General features: G+C 41.9%; 1 protein-coding gene across 1 annotated transcript in view; it reads left to right on the top strand.

Moving 5' to 3' along the window:
• The window catches only part of LOC138949936 (uncharacterized), a 251,406-nt gene that overhangs the window by 24,867 nt on the left and 215,735 nt on the right, over positions 1-10,804 (top strand). The gene's annotated exons all lie outside the window — the stretch shown is intronic.

The raw sequence follows: 10,804 nt of genomic DNA, 5'->3' as shown, positions 1-10,804 counted from the left end.
TGTAAGACAATAACCAACATTAAAGATGCAAGATTTTGTCCATTGTAGAAAACCACATACAATTGATAAATATATAAAACGCCAATGAAGAAGGACGCTCTGCTGTAGAGAGAAAGAAAGAAAGAAGAGAAAAGGAAGAGAAAAAAAAAAAAAAGAAAAGAAAAAAAAAATTAGGGTTTCATTCTTTTCATTTATTTTTCAGCTTGAAGCGGACTGCATGCAACTGAGGCAAAAAAAAAAATAAAAAAAAAACCTTACAAATAAAACGATTGCCAGTCATTCAAGTTGTGTTAAGGACATATCCCCTGATGATTTAAACACGCATTTTTCTAAAATAGCTGAAAAAGTTATTACAAATGACAAATCCAATTTGAACAATTTGAAAGTGTTGGAAGAATATTGTGAGTCGAAACAAGTTTCAAGTCAAGCAAATATTCCTCTACTTACAGTACCTGAAGTTTTTTACGCACTTACACACCTTAAGCAAACAGGCTCCCGGGGAATCGACGGCCTCGATGGTAGGATTCTTAAATTGTCAGCCCCTGTAATTTCTGAAACACTCACTTACCTTTATAATCTTTGTTTAGACAAACATTATTTCCCAGTCGCCCTGAAACAGGCTAAAGTCATTCCTCTGTTTAAATCAGGTGACAAAAAAGACCCATCAAACTATAGACCAATTTCAATATTGTCTGTTTTATCAAAACCACTTGAAAAACACACTAACAAACATATTCTAACGCATCTTAAGGGGAGAGGTGGCACGAAAAATGAAATCTGAACATTTGTAAGTTTTCTTTGAAGTTTAGGGGTACTTTATAGAAAGAAAGCATAAAAAAGCACCTGCATGCCCATTTTTTGACCAAGCAAGTAATATTTTCACAAAAAAATACCAATTTCTTCAAAAAAATACGAAAATTACACACCACGCCCCATGAAATTCAAAAGACATTTTTGAAGCTACAGGCTTCAAATGCAGTGAAAATTACTCCCAGATATCAGTTTTAGACTTATACAGAGCCATTTTGACCAAATTACCCCAGTTCGAATTCAGCAGCATAAATTGAGAGATATAAATTTTTGCCCCCAAAATACCCAATCAGGCTTATATAATATTCTCTAAAAAATTTTGTTGATGGGTTTTACAAAAACCGCTCTGTAAGAGTCTGGCAAAATCAAATCTTACTCCTGTAAAAAAAAAAATTATAACTCTACCACAAGTAGTTCTGACGAAATATCATTTCCCGCGTTGATACCGTCCTTGAAAACCCATATTCAGAGAAAATTGCATTTGAAAGTTTGTAAAGTGTTTCTTTACACATTATGAAGACACATTGCTGAAAAAAGAGTCTGGGTGTGTTCATGTATTGTTCCGAGTCTTCTTCAAATGATGTTGGTACTTATTCCCCTCCATCCCCCATCAGTCCAGCACCGTACACCTCCCCCTCCTGGTCTTCTCGCTGCTCCAGCTGACGTTGACGACCAGCACATCTTGCCCTACGAGCTGCTACAGCGGCCACATCTGTTGCTCTCTCCGCCTTCTGGACCCTCACCTTGTCTTTTTTGGCCAAAGCAGAATGAGTAAGCTCAGTAATTGGCAAGCTCATGTGGTCCATGACCTGTGCCAGTGCAAAGTTGCCTCTGTTGAACTTTGCGACAGCCTCAGCGGTGGCTGCTTCCACCCGGTCTTTCCCAACAAAGACTTCTTTGGGGCAGTGTCCCCACATGACATTGTGGAGAGACTCATTACTGTTCTGAGTCTTGCCATGGGCCACGCGCTTGAGAAGAATGGGATTTGTCATTCTCCTGTAGATGGGCAGAACAGCATGTGATACTTCCCTGGACAAGGCAGTGCCGTTGTGCCCTGCGTGTGGAGGTGGTGGTTGCCCTTCTGCCCTGGCTCTTTGAAAAAAGCACCATGAGGCTGGCCCGCCTGGACATCTGTCGTGGTGAGGGTCCTCGTCAGTTGAAGTCACATGGAAGAAAGTGGCCCAGATCGCCTGCTCCATGGCTCGCTGATCTTCAAGGTTGTTGAGGATCGCGCTACGGAAGTAGTTTTGCAAGCGTTGACACTTTTCCTTGGTTAGTCGCCCCTCCCCTCGTCCACTAAGCCTTCCATCCTTTGATGCCTTGCGGAGAGCTGTGCCCATTCTCTTGGGGAGGTGGTTGGTACATTCCAGCTTGGTGATGGGACGTGTGGGACCGTAGGGCTGAGCTGCAGCCAGAGCATTGAACGCTGTGGAATCTCCGTCCGACAGCATAGTTCTGTACTTGAGGTTGTGACGCTCAACAGACCTGCAGCATAGAAAAATTTAAAAAAAACTTAGTGTTAAGTACTGGCTGGATAACTACTGTCTTGAAAAAAAATATGAAAAAAGACTGGGGTTCATGGGCCAACAAGGTCCTGGTGAGATACAGACGCAGACCCACGAATGAAAATGATTTTGGATATTACTTTAGTGAAGAGTATCAGGAGGCCTCTCCCAGCAGAAAATAGTATACATGTATTATTATTACTGGAAAGTGTGCCAATTTACATTGGCTTGTGTACTAAGTGTGTATAAAGTGATCTTTTCATAGAGGGTGAACATTTAACTTGTACTTGTTAGAATATATGTATACATACACACATCTCTCTCCCTCTCTCACACACACACACACACACTGACAATGAGTTTGATCCCAACTTGTTTGGGACACTTTTTCTTTTCAATAGAAAAGTTGTCAGGTTTCCTCTGAAATTTGCAGATTCAATAAAAAATTTCCCAGCCTAGCTGATCCTTTAGGACATTGTGAACATTTAATAATTTATCAACAAAAGAAAATGTATTTGTGAAGGGTTTGTGGACAGTGTTTTGTTGCAAAAATATGTGCTTCTGTGTTGTGTTTTGTTGGTCTTCATCTTTCTTTGTAAAGAAAAACAAACACCCACAATGTACCATGCTTTATACAATTTTAAATAAAATTTACTCTTTAGCGCAACCTTATTCATGTTGTCTTATTCTGTATTTGAAAATAAAGGATATAGGGAAGAGTGTATGGGCTATTAGAACAATATTCTTACCTTCCCCAAAACTCCAAGGCTGCGTCCCTCTCCATAGACTTTGCAGATCCCTCATGGTTAATGCTGCAGTCAGGCTGGTGAAGCTGCTTCCACTGTAGTTGCTCGGCAGCGGTCATCCCCTCTAGTTTTTCTTTGTTCATCGCACATGTGTGACAGTATGTGGATTTCACACAGAAGTCCAGCACATACCCAGTCAGAACATCAACAACAACGCCAACTCAATAGTGTGAGGAAAATCCTCTCTTGTGCCATGTACCATCAAAGGCCACATCCACCCAGAGAATGCCATCATCATCTTCCCAAGCACCGTCTTCCTCACCATCATCATTCACAGCATTCACTCTGCCATGAGGAAATGTTTCCCTGTAGGCTTCCCTCACAAACTCCACTGTTTCGTTAAGTGTGGCATCTGTAGCTTCCACAATGCTGGCATTGACTCGTTTGTCTATGTGATGATAGGAACTCTTGTTCATCGCTGGCATTCCAAAGACTGTGCACAGTTTGTCCACACTGGAGTATAGCACAATCTCTTTGTTCACTTCAAAGGGAACATTTTGTCTGTGGTTGAGTTTGTTTTCTCTTGGCGACGAATACTCTGTGCGTGAATACTGGCAGCTGTCGCAACACAGCACTAGTTCTTGTGACAAGCCCATCGAGTCACCAACTCGAATTGTCACATGTCCTGCCTCGCACTCCGGGCACTTCACATCAGAGAGAAGCGAGTTCTCAGTTCAACTGACTGCACTCGGCAAAACACCACGAACGGCGATTTAGCTCAGCTGGTGGTTGAGCATTCGGGTCGATGCCTGCACCACTAAATCTCCTCAGTTTCGTCGCCGAAGCAGAAATACCTTCGATTTGAGGCTGATTACGGTTCACATCGCCCAAAACTGGCCGAGGTTCGACTCCGAGTCGATTCAAAACATACGCGTCACCACTATCTCCCAAAACAACTGTCTCTGCTCTGCCAACTTCAGGCGCGTTCTCGTCGCCTGCTGGTTTTTCCTTCCTCGTTGTTCGAGCATCTGAAAGCTGATTCTTCCTTTTGCGTTGGGAAGATCCTTGCGAATTTCGGAGTAGACATTGCTGGTTGATAGTTGATATTGAGTTACGTGGAATCGACACTGTGTTTACAACGGATAAGGCAGTTTGCGCATGCGCGTCACTGTGGTCATTGACAACGACCAACCAGAGAAGTTTCTCAAAGGTTAGAGGTTGTTCTCATGAATATTCATATTACTGTCTGAAAAAGTTGATGCGCGATCCGGCCGTTATACGGAAATAACGGACTGTTCATGTCTATTTTTAACGTTCACAGAAAACGGGAATTCCCGCTCAACCGTTCGATGTGTTACTGCCAAGCTTATTCGGGGAATCGTGGTTGTAGCAAGGACTTGAAAACATAGATTGTTCAGCAATTTCTCACACTTGCAGCACTCACACATGTACACATACTTTGAAAATCACCACTTTATTGCAAAATAAACGATGAAATTGACAAAATAAACAACACACAGTGATTCTATGATGTTCAAAGTACCTGAAACAAACAAAAACCCAAAACACGTTTTTGAACAAATGTTTGTTAAAATTCCGTGCCACCTCTGCCCTTAACCAAAACAATTTACTTCACCCTAAACAATCGGGTTTTAGAGCTAACCATTCCTGCCATACTGCCTTAGTTTCTCTTGTTGATCAATGGCTGGAGAAAATAAACGACAATGAATTCTGTGGTGCAGGTGATTTTGCTAAAGCCTTTGACGTTATTGATCACACGTTATTACTGAGAAAATTCGCATTGTATGGCGTCGGAATCGAAACTGTCAAACTTATTAGTTCATTTCTCACTGGCAGACAACAAACTGTACTAACAAACGCCTCGGCGTCGAGCATACAAGAAGTAAAATACGGTGTACCACAAGGATCGGTTTTAGGACCCCTCCTCTTCTCTATATACATTAATGACCTCCCCCTACATATTAAAAATGCATGCAAACTATTTGCAGATGACACCACAATTCACTCCAGCAACACAAATTTAACTCGCTTATCAGAATCACTTCAAATGAGTTTAAACTAGTTGACAGAGTGGACTGAACTAAACCATATGTCTCTTAACCCAAAGAAAACCAAATATATGGTCATAACAACAAGACAAAAACGCCAGAATATTTGTTCAGCTGGTCCTGCTTTAATGATAGATGGTGAAATAGTGGAAAAAGTCGACTATCACAAACTGCTGGGTGTTAATATCGATAACAACTTGTCTTGGTCAACCCACATTGTGTGCTACACGAAATCTTCGCAGATGATACGCAGATCAATCATTCCGCATCACATGACAAGTACCCAGATTTGGTTCTGTCGCTACAGGAGTGTGTGAGAGATGTCGGGGCATGGATGGAAGAGAACAAACTCAAACTAAATGACGACAAAACTGAAGCCATGCGTTTTTCATACTCCACCCCTACCCAAGCTAAGTCTACTTCAGAACTCCCACAGGCCATCTCTTTGAACAATATTGACATCAAGTTCTCGGATACATCCCGTGATCTCGGAGTCTTTTTTGACAAAGATCTTAGCATGAAACAGCATGTAGTCCAAACATGTAAAGCAGCGCGAATGGAGATCCGGCGTATAGGTTCCATTCGACAGTACCTTACCGAAGACGCAACCAAAAGACTAGTCTGTTCCGGCATACTCTCTAGATTAGACTACTGTAATTCACTGCTCGCTGAATGTCCCAAATCTGTCACCAAGCCCCTGCAACTAGTCCAGAACGCTGCCGCTAGACTCGTGTTTCGAACACCTATGAAACAAAGCGTCACGCCTCTACTCAAACAGCTACATTGGCTTCCAGTGGAACAAAGAATTAAATACAAGATCTGCTGCATTTTCTATCAAATTGCCGCGGGCACTGCTCCACAGTACCTGTCCGATCTCGTGCAGAAAAACAATCCTGAAAGGGTTGTCCGCTCTGCCTCCCAAAATAAATTTGTCAAAGCTCCTAAGTATCAGAGGGACGATCATGGTGGCCGCTGTCTTTCAGTCGCAGCTGATCATATCTGGAACAAACTCCCTTTGTCTCTACGTCTCAGTCCATCTCTGCCTTCTTTCAAAGCAAATCTCAAGACTCACCTCTTCAGAGAAGCATTCTATGATGATGTAGTTGTCGCGACCCTGTGAATGTGCACTTTTCGGATGAACAATGTTTACTGTGTGTGTGTGTGTGTGTGTGTGTGTGTGTGTGTGTGTGTGTGTGTGTGTGTGTGTGTGTGTGTGCGTGTGTGTGGACATGTATGGGTGTGTGTGTGTGTGTGTGTGTGTGTGTGTGTGTGTGTGTGTGCATCATAATTGTTGTGTATACTGAGAGTTCGTTCCTGTAAGAGCCTCTGGATTTTTGTAACATTTATGTTTTGTTTTTGGTTTTTGTTGTAAAGTGTTTATGATTGTGTTCTATTCCGTCAATGGCGTCATTCTGGTAATGATGTTGTTATTGCTTTTGTAAAGCGCTTTGTGTGTTCGAAAGCGCTATAGAAATCACCATTATTATTATTATTATTATAGAGCAACTTAGTAAAGTGGTGTCAAAGAAAGTGTATCTCTTATCTAGAATTAAACACTTCCTGAACTGCCGAACTGCCTCACCAGAAAGTTATTCTTCATTGCTCATATTCAATCTGTTTATGATTACGCATCCACTCTATGGGACTCAGCAAGTGAAAATTCCTTAAAACCACTTAGCAGATTACATAAAAGAGCGCTAAAAGTAGTATTACTAAAGCACACTACCCTCACAGAGTTAGACTACATACATTTAGGGATCTTACCTCTAAAGTCAAGACTGCTTTTTAACAAAGGAATCTTTATGCATAAAATTATATCCGAAACTCTACCCCAAACCATTTGTTCAAAGTTCTCTTTAAAGAATTCACACCACCTTATGAAATTTAACACTCCTCTTCCTAGGATAGACTTATTTAAGTCTAGTCTAGTTTATTCAGGTTGTCACGTTTCAATATATGGGTCATTCTCTAAAGCTGGGTCTCATACTGTGACATAGGTGTCAAAAATTAAATGCCCACCAGAAAGTTCAAATGAGATGTAAATAGAAAGATACAAATGTTCTTCACATGATGTTGTAAAAAAAAAGCTAATCCAGTTATAACTTTGTGCATAAAGTTATGACAAAGTTCATAAATGACCAAAATAACGCGTGTAACATGGAAACAAAAATCACACTAAAAACATCTCTTAAAGTCAGTTTTTCTCTCTTTTTTAACATTGTTCTATGCAGTTTTGCTGCAACAACTACTCTCAACACCCTCCCAAAGTAAAACTTGAAAGAAAAAAAAATAAGAAAAAAAACTTTAAAGTGAGTTTTGTAATAGAAAACAACACCAATTCTGTTTTTCCTATAACAGTATCTGTTAATATTTTGTAACATTTCCTAATCAACATTTACCAGTATCACTCCCCAAACAGTGTGGATAATTTAAATGGTGCAAATTACTTTTATCTAAATAGATATTGATGATTATGCAATACCATCTCCGATGTAACATGGAACCCAAAAAGCAACTCGGCAAAGCATACTTTGATTTATCTGATCAAAATGAACCACAGTCAACATTCAAGTCAAAAAGCTAACACAGAACAACAGGTTAATAAATATAAATGGCTTTATTCATTAATTCAATGCAAAATTAGGATTAAAAGAAAACATATTTTGAGGCCAAAGTCAAAAATAAAAATCAGAAAAAAATTCTCTACACAAGAAACTTGAACTCCTTTCCTTCAAACTCTTAATCTTTTTGGTTACATTTCCCAGTGTTACTCCCCCAACAGTAATGAGAATAACAAGAGTGCAAAATAGTATCAGAACAAATAGATATTGATGAGCATGTAGCATGGAACCCCAAAGGCAACTCAACTGAGAATTATTTGAAATAGCTGATGAAAGTGAACCAAAATCAAAATCCAAGTCCAAGAAAGGAACACACAACAATATGTTAATAACACATATTGTTTTATCCATTATTTACTTGCAATAATAAGAAAGGAAAAAAAATCTAAGGGCAAAGTGAAATTTTTGAAAGTCAAAGTAAAAAAAAATACAAAAAAGTGATACTAAGAATGTACAAAAAAGTCAGTATGAAATGTCAGTTAATGTGGCTGAAAAACATTCAGTTGTCAAAAACAAATGCAATGCCTCGACCAGGGGCTAGTCTGGGTGCTGGAACAGCTTTTTGCTCGCTGCTGGCAGGGAGCCATGCCTTGTCTGCCCATACATAACTGTTAGTGTCTGGCTTCAGCTTCAGATAGTGAAGAAGCAGGTCCCCACTACTGTCAACGTCAATAACTTTGGCGTAGAAAAAGACAGTTCTCTGACGACCAAGCAAAGGTACTTCAATGAAGCATCCTTCACTCACTTGAGAAGTATTGGTTGGCGAGATTGAAGGGGGCAGGGAAGGGCAGTCGGGCGACTGGTCTGTGTCAGGGTAGACAGGCGACTTGTCTGGGGCAGGACAATCAGACGACTTGTCTGGAGCCGGGTAGACAGGTGACTTGTCTGGGGCAGGACCGTCAGGCGACTTGTCTAGAGCAGGGTAGACAGATGACTTGTCTGGAGCAGAGTAGACAGGTGACTTGTCTGGGGCAGGACCGTCAGGTGACTTGTCTAGAGCAGGGTAGACAGGTGACTTGTCTGGAGCAGGGTAGACAGGTGACTTGTCTGGGGCAGGACCGTCAGGCGACTTGTCTAGAGCAGGGTAGACAGATGACTTGTCTGGAGCAGAGTAGACAGGTGACTTGTCTGGGGCAGGACCGTCAGGTGACTTGTCTAGAGCAGGGTAGACAGGTGACTTGTCTGGAGCAGGGTAGACAGGTGACTTGTCTGGGGCAGGACCGTCAGGCGACTTGTCTAGAGCAGGGTAGACAGATGACTTGTCTGGAGCAGAGTAGACAGGTGACTTGTCTGGGGCAGGACCGTCAGGTGACTTGTCTAGAGCAGGGTAGACAGGTGACTTGTCTGGAGCAGGGTAGACAGGTGACTTGTCTGGGGCAGGACCGTCAGGCGACTTGTCTAGAGCAGGGTAGACAGGTGACTTGTCTGGAGCAGGGTAGACAGGTGACTTGTCTGGGGCAGGACCGTCAGGCGACTTGTCTAGAGCAGGGTAGACAGGTGACTTGTCTGGAGCAGGGTAGACAGGTGACTTGTCTGGGGCAGGACCGTCAGGCGACTTGTCTAGAGCAGGGTAGACAGGTGACTTGTCTGGAGCAGGGTAGACAGGTGACTTGTCTGGGGCAGGACCGTCAGGTGACTTGTCTAGAGCAGGGTAGACAGGTGACTTGTCTGGAGCAGGGTAGACAGGTGACTTGTCTGGGGCAGGACCGTCAGGCGACTGGTTAGGGGCAGGGTAGACAGGCGACTGGTTCAGCACTTTCAGAACAATACACAAAGAAAAAAAATCCGGATTATTCTTTGAAATCAAAAGGCTAAATAAAAAAAGATTCAAGCACACGGCAATCTTTTGACATCGCATCAGCATCGTTACAAAGATGGCGACGAGTCGGGTCCGCGTGACGTTGACAATGAAGAAACACAAATCAAAACAACGCTGCAAAAAAGTAGCATCTCGACTGCCCGAAAGTAATGCAGAAATGTCTTTTAAAGAAGTGAAATAAACACTGCCGTTTTTGACTCACATGCGAAGCAAAAGTGAGTCTATGTACTCACCCGAGTCGTCCGTCCGTCCGTCCGTCCGTCCGTCCGTCCGTCCGGACGTCCGTCCGGAAAACTTTAACGTTGGATATTTCTTGGACACTATTCAGTCTATCAGTACCAAATTTGGCAAGATGGTGTATGATGACAAGGCCCCAAAAAACATACATAGCATCTTGACCTTGCTTCAAGGTCAAGGTCGCAGGGGCCATTCATGTTGCCTAAAAAACAGCTATTTTTCACATTTTTCCCATTTTCTCTGAAGTTTTTGAGATTCAATACCTCACCTATATATGATATATAGGGCAAAGTAAGCCCCATCTTTTGATACCAGTTTGGTTTACCTTGCTTCAAGGTTAAGGTCACAGGAGCTCTTCAAAGTTGGATTGTATACATATTTTGAAGTGACCTTGACCCTGAACTATGGAAGATAACTGTTTCAAACTTAAAAGTTATGTGGGGCACATGTTATGCTTTCATCATGAGACACATTTGGTCACATATGATCAAGGTCAAGGTCACTTTGACCCTTATGAAATGTGACCAAAATAAGGTAGTGAACCACTAAAAGTGACCATATCTCATGGTAGAAAGAGCCAATAAGCACCATTGTACTTCCTATGTCTTGAATTAACAGCTTTGTGTTGCATGACCTTGGATGACCTTGACCTTGGGTCAAGGTCACATGTATTTTGGTAGGAAAAATGTGTAAAGCAGTTCTTAGTGTATGATGTCATTGCTAGGTTTAGTTATTTGACCTTGACCCTGAAGGTCAAGGTCATGTAAAGGTCAAGCATGTGAGTCGTATGGGCTTTGCCCTTCTTGTTAAGAACTTGCACGAAACTGTAAAGCGACTTTGACGACTCTTTTTCAACATCGTAACGAAGAACATCATTCTAACGGTTCCGACGGCGAGTTACGAACGAGATCTTGTGAGGCCATTTTCAACCGCACTAATAAATCACCCATCTTTTCCCCAGGGATGTTGCTACAAATTCATACCTATAGAACAAATG

The sequence above is a fragment of the Littorina saxatilis genome, linkage group LG16 (genome assembly GCF_037325665.1).
Source record: "Littorina saxatilis isolate snail1 linkage group LG16, US_GU_Lsax_2.0, whole genome shotgun sequence".
NCBI classification, from domain to species: domain Eukaryota; kingdom Metazoa; phylum Mollusca; class Gastropoda; order Littorinimorpha; family Littorinidae; genus Littorina; species Littorina saxatilis.
This window is presented reverse-complemented; position numbering and strand designations above follow the sequence as displayed.